The sequence below is a fragment of the Onychomys torridus genome, chromosome 23 (assembly GCF_903995425.1).
Source record: "Onychomys torridus chromosome 23, mOncTor1.1, whole genome shotgun sequence".
NCBI lineage: Eukaryota > Metazoa > Chordata > Mammalia > Rodentia > Cricetidae > Onychomys > Onychomys torridus.
The window spans coordinates 7,216,022-7,226,730 of record NC_050465.1 but is presented as its reverse complement, the minus strand read 5'-3'; positions in this window follow the sequence as shown (position 1 = coordinate 7,226,730).

Genomic DNA, 10,709 nt, shown 5'->3' with positions numbered 1-10,709 from the left:
ATGCTGTGAGCATCTTGTGTGTGCAGGGAGTTAGAAAACCTGGAGCTGGAGTTACAGGCAGTGGCGAGCTGGGTGCTGGGAACTGAGCTCTGCTCCTCAGTGGATTCATCTCTCCAGCCCCCGAAGTTAGTATTTTAATGGGAACAATATCAGTTTGGAAAGATGAAAAGGTTTGGGATTGATTATATCGTGTTTACTTATAGTCATAACTTTTAAAAAGGTTTTAAAATGGCTAGTTTTATATTTCATCAGTTTTTTTGGGTTTTTTTTTTTTTCCAGACAGGGTCTCACTATGTAGCCCTGGATGTTCTGGAACTCAATTGTGTAGACCAGGCTGGCCTTGAACTCACAGAGATCAGCCTGCCTCTGCCTCCCAAGTGCTGAGATTAAAGTAACTGACCCAGTGCAACTTTTTTTTTTTTAAGAGATTCTGGACTGTATGGGTTTTGGGGTTTTGTTTTGTTTTTTTGTTTTGGGGTGTGTGTGTGTGTGTGTGTGTGTGTGTGTGTGTGTGTGTGTTCTTTTTTGTTGTTTAAGGTGTGGGGAGGGGAGGGAGAAAGAATCTGAAGTTGGGTCAGTGGGAAGATCTGGGAAGCTGGGGGAGGAGAAAGAATATGATCAAAATACATTGCGTGAAAAATTATTATAATACAATAAGATTTTGGTTAGGTGGGTCTTGCCTGGCCAGGTTGTCAAAGGTTCTGGGGACTATAGCATGCAGCCAGCTTCAGCTGTACCACTTCCCTAGTCACAAGGAGCCCAGGTAGCTGTCCTATTTTCTCACAGCCTTTGCATGGAGGTGATGTGGCCTGAGCAGAGCCTTACTCCTGTACCTTCATGGCCCTCATCTGCCTCTGCTGATTCCCCAGAGAGGCCATCTGCTCTTGGTTCATGAAGGAAAGGTGGTCTCCCATTTCCAAAGCACATGGCAGCATTCTCAGTACCTGGAGTAAGGCAAATAGAAGGTCCCATTCTCATTGACCCACACTCTACCATTACCCCCAAGGTCAGTACCCCAAGGTCAGGAGCCTGATTAGTGCTATAGCTGCACTCAAGACCTCAAAGCCTGCAGCTAACTAGGTCAGGCCTTTTATCAAAGAAAATCTAGTCCCACATATCTATCTCTCCTGTAGATAGAGTTTTTGTCATTGGGAGAAAAAATGCTTCAAAATAAATGCACAGAGACTTATTAATTATAAACCCTCAACCGATGGCTCAGGCTTGTTACTAGATAACTCTTACATTTTAAATTAACACATATTTCTTATCTATCTTCTGCCACATGGTCAACATGACTCGTTCATCTTGCTTCTTTCTGCATCTCTCCAGACTCCTCTGGCTCCACCCTTCTTCTTCCCAATGTCCTTAGTCCCGTTCTCCTGCCTAACCTTATCCTGTCCAGCTATTGGTCAGTCAGCTTCTTTATTAAACCAATCACAGTGACATATATTCACACAGTGTAAAGGAATAGTATACATTCTTCCCTACAAAATCCCAGTCCTTCCAGGTTTTCTGAGCTTAGAAGACCTACCCAGAAAGGAATCCAGCAAGGAGCCAGGACATCTCAGGCTCAGGCGTCCCTCATCCCACCTCAGCCTTTTCCCATTGCAGGCCGCTAGAGGGCCTTCCCAAAACACAGCAGGGACATGGGGCTACCAAGCCGAGTCTCCAGTTGCATAGAGGGTAGGAAGCTGCCCCTAGCCCATCAGATGTGCTGACCCTCCCCAGCTCATGCCCTGTAGCTAGCTACCTCTGAGAACTGGGCAGGAGACTGAATCAATGGGGGCCTGAAATGGACATTTCTCCTGGTCCTGAGCCTAGGGCAGTGTTGGGAGGCACCTGTTCCCAGCAAACCTCATCCACTCTTCTCTTCCAAGGGATCATGTTTGCAACTCTCCATCCTTGGTGGAGGCAGGAAGATTCTTCAGGTCCAGAAGACTTGGGTTTTGCCCCATAAACATCTTCTCCTGTCCCTGCTTGCTCCATAGACATTGCTACCCAAGCCCAGAGCCAACTTGTGAAGCACTGGGAGGAAGAGTCCACATCCTGCTGGTGGATCCCAATGAGGCAATTCCTCCACACATCAGTTCCCTCCCTGTCACTGTAGCTGACGGTAAGTGCCACTTCATTGGGGGGTGACAACCCAAATTTGGGTAGTGACCCAAAATTCCATGAGTGCCATATACCAATAGATAGAGAAAATTTCAGAACTGTATGGGCAGCTCCTGTGGATGTTCCTGTCATAACATGTGGCTGAGGGACATTTTACTCTATTCAAAAAAAATTACAGAGGTAGCTCCCTCAGTGCTGACAGACCTGCACACCTGAAACTTGCAAGCCAGGCTTCCAAACCCCAGTGTTTGGTTAGTGTTCAAGCCCTGATAACTAGAGCCTTGTGGTCCCAGCCTTTCAAAGCTAGAAACTCAAAGCTCTAGGTACTCAAATCACAGCAATTCTTTGCCTTCAAAGGTGGCGGCCCTGGAGCCAGTGTCACCGGTCCAAAGCTGAGCGATCAGGTCCTCCGTTACCTGAACCAGAGGCTCATTGCTCACTGCTTTACTGGAGGGTCAGGAACCGGCAAAATCTGGAAGAGAAAAATTCTCAGCTTCTCTCTGCCTTTGTCTCTAGCACTGTTCCAAATGATAGAAAAGATGAGAAAAAGCCAGGAAATGTGACCTGTACATACAGCTTCCAATAAATGATCTGAACTCACCTTTTCCTGGGGGACATCCAGTAGCTGCCCTTCTGGTGCCAGCCCTTCGGGCCTCAGCATAGGAATTTGTGAAATCAGTCAATCAATCAATTCAAAACCTCTCCCTCCTTCCCTCTTCTCCCCTCCCTTCTTTCTGATGGTCTCAGGCTCATGGCAAATCTCCTGCCTCAGTCTCTTTTAAGTGCTGAGATCACAGGTATGAGCCACCACACCTAGCTAAAACATTTAATTAGTATTTAAACCCTTTGAACAATTTAATTTCAAAAGTCAAAATCTGTCCACAGTTGACACAGGAATACGGCTCTCCCCGTGAGAAGCCTGTGCCCACTCCCGAGTGTGACTGTTGTTCTCTTACATGTTTCCCTTCCTTTTGAGATGTTGTGTGTATGTTTGTATATGCCATGTACATACAGTGCCCGAGGAAGCCAGAAGAGGCTCCAGTATTGGTTCCCTTGGAGATGGAGTGACAGGTGCTTATAAGTCACCTGATACGGGTGCTTGGGAACCAAACTCAGGTCCCCTGAAAGAACAGCAGGCACTCTTCTCCTCTCAGCCATCTCTCCATCCCAGTCATCATCTCTTAATCCCCATGCCTTAGTCTTTGTGGACGCTTTTTCTAAAGAAACACTAGTTTGCTTTATCCTGACTCCCACTGAAATTCTTTCCTGCAGTGAAGAATCCTGTCTTCCTCTGAGGGTTTAGAGACGACACTTGCCTGTGCATGGTGCCTCCTGGTCCTGGAACTGTGGGGCATTTAGAGCTGAAGAAACTCAGCCTAAAGTAGGAGAGGACCAGAGAAGTAACTCAGACAGACAGAGAGGATCCAAGAGTAACTCCCATCCTCGATCAGGAAGTTAGTTCAGGACAGAGGGGCTCCAGAACGTAGGACTGTAGTTTCACAACCGGGGTAAGCTGGGGCTGCAGCCTGGACTCTACCTTCACCATTTGCTCCTCACTGCCAGGTAACATTTTCCTCCCATAAAACATGGCTTCTGACAGTTGGACTCATAAACCCGCTAATGATGCCTGAAGGCCAGCCTTGTGCCCTTCAGGCAGACATCTGAGGCCCTTCATAAGGGAAGCCCAGCTACCCAATCCACCCCCACCTCCCATTGTACACACACAGACATGGCTTCTTTGCCTCCTCACACCATCCCAGGAGCTCTTTCTCCAGTTTATCAGGTATCCCTCTGACCACCAGTGCTCTGGACTCCCAGCCCTGCTCCACCCATGTGATCGCTGGCATTTATCACCACACCTCACAGCTGCCCCAGAAGCTATCTCCTGCAGACACTCACTTCTCCCTCTGTTGGGATGAGTGTGTGTTTCTGTCAGAGGAACTTGCCTGGGCTTATGCGGACAAGTGGATCAATGTCACTCAACAGCCAGAGCCAACCAGACCCAGAAATGCAGGGACAATCAAAGTGGAACACTGTCCCTTGGAACCTGTGGACCAGAGTAGAGTGCTGAAGAGTGGCCTCAGGGAGAACTGGCCCTGTGAATGCAAGCCAGCTATACAAAGGGTCTTTGCAAATGCCAGTGAAGAACCTCAGAATGAAGTCACTTCAGTAAGGAGGGTAGATTCCTAGTACAGTTTATTCCCAAAAGACAGATATTAAAGGCCTGGCCCCCAGACTGTGGGGCTATTAGAAGTTGGTGGAACCCTTAGGAGGAGGAGCTTAATGTCAGAAACTGGGGTGACTGGGAATGTCCCATCAGCTTGTGGGGCCAGACCTTCCTCATGCTCTTTTACTTCCTGGCCATGCAGTGGGTGGTTTTGCTTTGTCACATGTCCCCTCCCCCGAAGTGCCATCTTGCCACTAGTTCAAAAACTGTGAATCTGCTCTGTGGCCTCACCAACGGACCACCCAGCTCCTCCCTCAGCAACTAAAGGAGAGTTTTTCACCACCTGCCCACACTTGTCTCAGAAAGCAACACTCTGATTTCCCTCTGGATCAGGAGCAAGTCCAGCTGGAGTCCAGGAGCAAGCCCAACCAGGACAGAGGGTATACAAAAGGCTCCCCTAAAGGACTTGGAAGACAGGAGAAGACAAAGAAGTCACAGCGTGTAACTGCTCTTAGCTGTGTTACCCAAAAGCACTGTTTGGGGGAACTTTTCCTTTCAGAAGTTAGTTATTCTCACACTTAGAATTTATTTCCTCATGGGCCCCAAACCAAAGGACACAAGCATAAAGGGAGTGTTGTGGAAGCTGAGGTTCCTGCAGAGGTCACGTTGGGGTCAGAATCAACGGTACTACCTTGGGCAGGGAACCAGCAGAAAGCCATTTCTGAAGCCATAAAGGCTGAAAACACCCTGCATTGCAAATTAATAAATATCATTGTTGATAGACAGGAACAAAGCCTGCCTTCACTTCTTGATTTGGTGGCCTGTTTGGTGAAGTACTTAGGAACAGGCTCAGCCAACATACACACATAATGGCTTTAATTACATCCTGTGAATTTATTTTTCCAGAGAGAAATATTTCTGAGGGGAAATGTCCATAAAAGTAGTTTTAGCAGAGTGTTATTGTGTGTGCATTTCCTATAGGAAATCTGTTTAGTTTAAATACCAGTTTGAGGGCTCAAAGACAGAGGACCCAGAGCAGCCTGCTGACAGCCCAGAGGGAGTGGGGTGGTGGTCTGGGGCCACTGTGCCCTTTGCCCTTGAGATGACTCTCTCAGTTCTGCACTCATTAATTCTGACTTAATCTTAGGAGAGTGAAGAGGCAATGCTTTCATGGCTTCATGCTGGGTTCTGTTCCTTCTCCCAGCTGAGACCCCTTCCGGTTAGTAGGACAACAAGGACAGTTCGAGATGGAATCCTATTTTCTTAGCTCTGCGTGGAATCACAACTTCTACTCTTTTCCAGGGACCTGACCCCCCAAACCCCGACACCCCTGTGAGCTGGCCGCCTCCCAAACTGTTGTTCTAGCATTACCTTTGACTCGTAGGACACACACATCGGTGTTATATTACCATGTCTTCTATATATGCCACTTCTCTATTTTTGCCAACCCCGCAATGGCTATGAACCATTCTTTATCACTTGTTGAATCTTTGGCTCTCCAGCTTGCAGGATGGGCCTAACATCCATGCACTAAATCTTACACTGATAGATGCTGAACCTGAGTGCATGCAGGGAATTTTAAAAACCAAATTAAGTTGCCTACAGTTATTTCAATCCTATTACATGCCTACTTTCCAGTGCTGAGGAGACAGCTCACTGGGTAGAGTTGGAGCAAACTCCATAGATTTTGGGGCTCCAACAACCACAGGAGTTAGCTGCTTTCGCAAGTTCCCACGTGCATATAGCTGGCTCTTTAGTTTCTTCTTTTTGGCTTTCTCTGAGCTCCTTTCTCCAGCTGCTGCCAATAGTCATCTGAATTGTCACTGTCAGCAGATTTGGTGAGTTAATTGGGATTTCTTAAAGGGACGAATTAGTTAAAGGAAAGTTTTCTTCTCCCACATTAAAAAATGGAGAACATGTTTTAAATGGAAGGAGTTTTGTCTCTGTTTGACTATAAGTTAGACAGTCTAAAAATGGAACAATTAAGTGAGAGAATAATTAATATAGATGGGATTTATGTAATGTCAATTATAAATATTTTTTGTTTGATCATTTCTGTTTTATCATTAAAAAATTTGGTTAATATGACTGCCAAGATAAAAGTTTTAGAAAAACTTATCAAAACAGATCATAGAGACATTTAGACCGAGATAGAGGAATTCAAAGAACCAATTTCAGTATTGCATTATAAGTTTAGAGAAACAGCCAAAGCTTTCAAACAGCCAATCTTAATCTGTCCAATAATCTTACAGGAACTGCCAAATAATAACTATCCCCCAGACTACGTACGAGCTGAATAGACTCCTGTGCAAATGTTAGATTTGAGGGGATTCAAAGAATCAATAGTCTCATATGGTATCCACTCATCTTTTGTGAAGTAGATGTTAAATTTGTGGTCAACTTATAATAGAATTATCCCTCAAGACTGGAGAGATTTGGTTACAGCAGTCTTAGAGGCTGGTCCCCAATTACCATGGAGAACCTGGTGGAAAGATGAAGCTAAGACCATTGAACAATGAAGTAAGGCTAGAGGTCTTGAAATATCCCAAGGTCAACTCCTTGGAGAAGGCGACTATACTGATATAAAATACAATCTTTATATGATGACCATACCCTGGCTTTATGTTGCATGGCAGCCTTGAATGCTTGGGACAGAATTGAAGAAGTAGGAAAGACAATTGAGTCATTTACAAAAGTTATATAGGGCTCAAAGAAACCTTCATTGATTTCTTACAAAGACTGACTTCAGTAGTCAGTAGTAAATAAAATCATACCAAACTCAGAAGCTAGACAAATATTAATTGAATCTCTGGCTTCTGAAAATGCTAATGCACAATGCAAAAGGGTAATCAGGCCATTAAAGGCAAGATCTGCACTCTTGGAGGAATGAATCCAAGATACAATTAATATTGAATCTCATGACCATGATTATGCTTGGATAGAAGAGGTGACTCAAACCAGAGGTTTGAAGAAAAATAGTAATGTCAAACATTTCAATTGTTGTAAACAAGGTCACCTAAAAAGGGACCATAAACAGGGCATTCCTAGAAACAATGTTTTTTTCAGGGAACAATGGCAACAGAACGCCCCTCCCTTCAGGATTATGCAGAAGGTGTGGTAACAACAAACATTGGACTAACAAATGTAGATCAACAAGGGACAAGTTAATACCTTGCTTTTGACATTCAGAAACTCCCTCCTTCAGGAGGTCTCTTACAGGCTCCCATGTCAACTTTTGTTCAGTCCTTTCCTGTCATTGTGAAGGAAACTCCTTCCCAGAGCAATTAAAGAACCAAATGCCTATTGTAAAAAACCATACTGCTCTGAATGATAGAAAAGCTATAGAAGAGAGAACAAAGATTCAGGAGAATCCATAAAATAAATTTTTTGGCAAACTTCTATAAATGAACAAAGACCAAAATTAAAATTACGATTAAATGACATTGTCATTGAAAGTCTTGTAGACACAGGTGTGGATGTAACAATAATTGCATCAGAATCTTGGCATCCAAACTGGCCTCTTCAGGAGGAAATGTTTACCTTTTAGGGATTGGAACATTATCTCAAGTGAAACAGAGCTCTAGATAGGTCGAATGTATAGGGCCAGAAGGACACAGAGGAAAATTAAAGCCATATGTGGCTAATATAGCTATGAATCTATGGGAACATGATTTGTTACAGCAATGGAATCACCCAGATTAACATTTCTCCAATCTCAGAAACAAACCATAAACTAACATATGTTTCTGGGGAAAATATTAGAAGGTATTAGAAAGAACAGTCACCAACTATCCAGATTTTACCAGAACAGGGCACAAGAGCTGCTGAACTTCCAAAGACACCAACAGCCCTACCTTTAAAATGGTTGACAAGCCTGTATGGGTTCATCAATGGCCTTTAACAACAGAGAAACTAAAGGCCTTGAAATAGCTGGTACAAGAACAGTTAAATGCTGGGCATATTGAAGAATCAACTAGCCCTTGGAATTCTCCTGTATTTGTTATTAAAAAGAAATCTGGTAAGTGGACAATGGTAACAGATCTAAGAGCTGTTAACAAGGTAATTCAGCCAATGGGCTCTCTACAACCTGGAATTCCTTTGCCTTCTCTGTTACATAAAGGATGGCCTCTTATAGTTACCTATTTAAAAGACTGTTTCTTGTCAATACCCTTACAAGAAAAATACAGAAAAAATTTGCCTTCATGGTGCTTCCTTATAATAATTCTCAGCCACTTAAGAGATATCAATGGAGGATTCTCCCACGGGAAATGTTAAATAGCCCAACCCTGTGCCAATATTTTGTACAACAGCCATTGGAAGTAATATGTTAACAATTTCCTCAATCTGTAGTTTACCATTACATGGACAACATTTTACTAGCTGATTCAAATGTAGATACTTTAGAAAGAATGTTTGAAGAAGTAAAGAAAAATTTGCCTTGTTGGGGATTACAAATTGCTCCTGAAAAATACAAAGAGGAGATTCTATTAATTATTTAGAATATAAAATAGGTCTACAAAAAATTAGACCCCAAAAGGTGCAAATTAGGAGAAATTGATTGCAGATTCTTAATGACTTTCAAAGATTGCTAGGAAACATTTTCTATCTATAGCCCACTATTGGGGTAAAAAATGATGAACTGAATAATCTGTTCAAAACCTCAGATGGTGACAAGTACTTAAATGGTCCAAGAGAATTATCAGCTGAAGTTGAAAGAAAATTGGCTTTAGTGGAAAAGAAAATACAAGATTCACATGTGGATTGTATGGATCCAAAGCTGGATTGCATTTTGGTTATTTTACCCTCTAAGCATTCTCCTACAGGAATTTTAATGCAGAGAGAAGACATTATCTTAGAATGGACCTTTTTTTTTTTTTTTGGAGCTGAGGATCGAACCCAGGGCCTTGTGCTTGCTTAGCAAGCACTCTACCACTGAGCTAAATCCCCAACCCGGATCTTTTTTTTTTTTTTCCTTTTTTCTTTTTAAAATTTTTTAAATTTATTTATTATGTATACAGAAGAAGGTGCCAGATCTCATTGCAGCTAGTTGTGAGGCACCATGTGTGTGCTGGGAATTGAACTCAGGACCTCTGGAAGAGCAGTCGGTGCTCTTAACCTCCGAGCCATCTCTCCAGAATTGGCTTTAGTGGAAAAGAAAATACAAGATTCACATGTGGATTGTATGGATCTTTTTTTAACACATAAACAGAGTAAAAAATTAAAAACTTATTTGTAGAAGAGATCTCTGAGTTAATTCTAAAAGGAAAATTGAGACTTTATCAATTAGCAGAAATAGACCCCAGCAGAAATTATAGTAACTTTTACAAATGATGAAATAAACAAATTATAGGCAGAAAGTGAACCTTGGCAAAGAGCTTGCAGTAATTTTTTTGGGAGAGATTAACAACAAATATCCCCAAAGCAAAAGAATTCAATGTATTTGTTTGTTTGTTTGTTTGATTTTTTAGTCTTTCAAGCCAGGATTTCTCTGTATAGTTTTTAGTGCCTGTCATGGATCTCACTCTACAGACCAGGCTGGCCTCAAATTCACAGAGATCTGCTTGGCTCTGCCTCCCAAGTGCTGGGACTAAAGGCATGTGCCACCACCGCCCAGCTAATAATTCAATTTATAAAGAAAACTAACTGATTCTGCCTCACGTTGTATAGGGAACACCAATATGTGGAGCCCCTACGTTTTATACTGATGCAAACCAAAAAGGAAAGGCAGGTTACAAACCAGAAAATTTAAGTAAAGTGGTTCAAAATCCTTATAATTCTGTCCAAAAATTGGAACTATATGACATTCTGATAGTATTAATCGATTTTACAGTATCTCTCAACATGGTTACTGAGTTCCAGTATGCAGAAAGAGTTGTATTACACATTGAAACTGCTCGATTTATTCCTGATGAGTCAGAATTAACTCCACTATTTATTCAGTTAAAAGAAATAATCAGGAATAGGGAGCATCCCTTATATATAACTCACATTCAATCCCACACATGTCTGCCAGGCCCTCTAGCACAAGGTAATGATGAGATTGATCAACTATTGATAGGAAATGTGGATGCCTTAGAATAAAAAAAAAAAAACCATGTCAATAGTAAGGGTTTGAAAAAGGATTTTTCCATAACCTGGCAATAAGCCAAGGAAATTATAAGGAAATGTCCTTTGAAAAAGCCAAATCTCAAGGAGTATTTGGTGTTATTCGGCTTTTAATATATTAGCTATTTCCTGCTATGAATTTCGTGTGCGTTTTCATAGCTTCCCCAAGAACTTCTAATAGTGTATTTTATCTGATATACTTCTCAAGCATCCAAAGCCAAACTGCAAACAGAGTAAGCTTTTCAGACCAACCGCAGATCTCTTGAATTAAGGTAAACACCCTTATGGAGACACTGCCTAATAGGTAGCTGTTAGGTGTATAGCT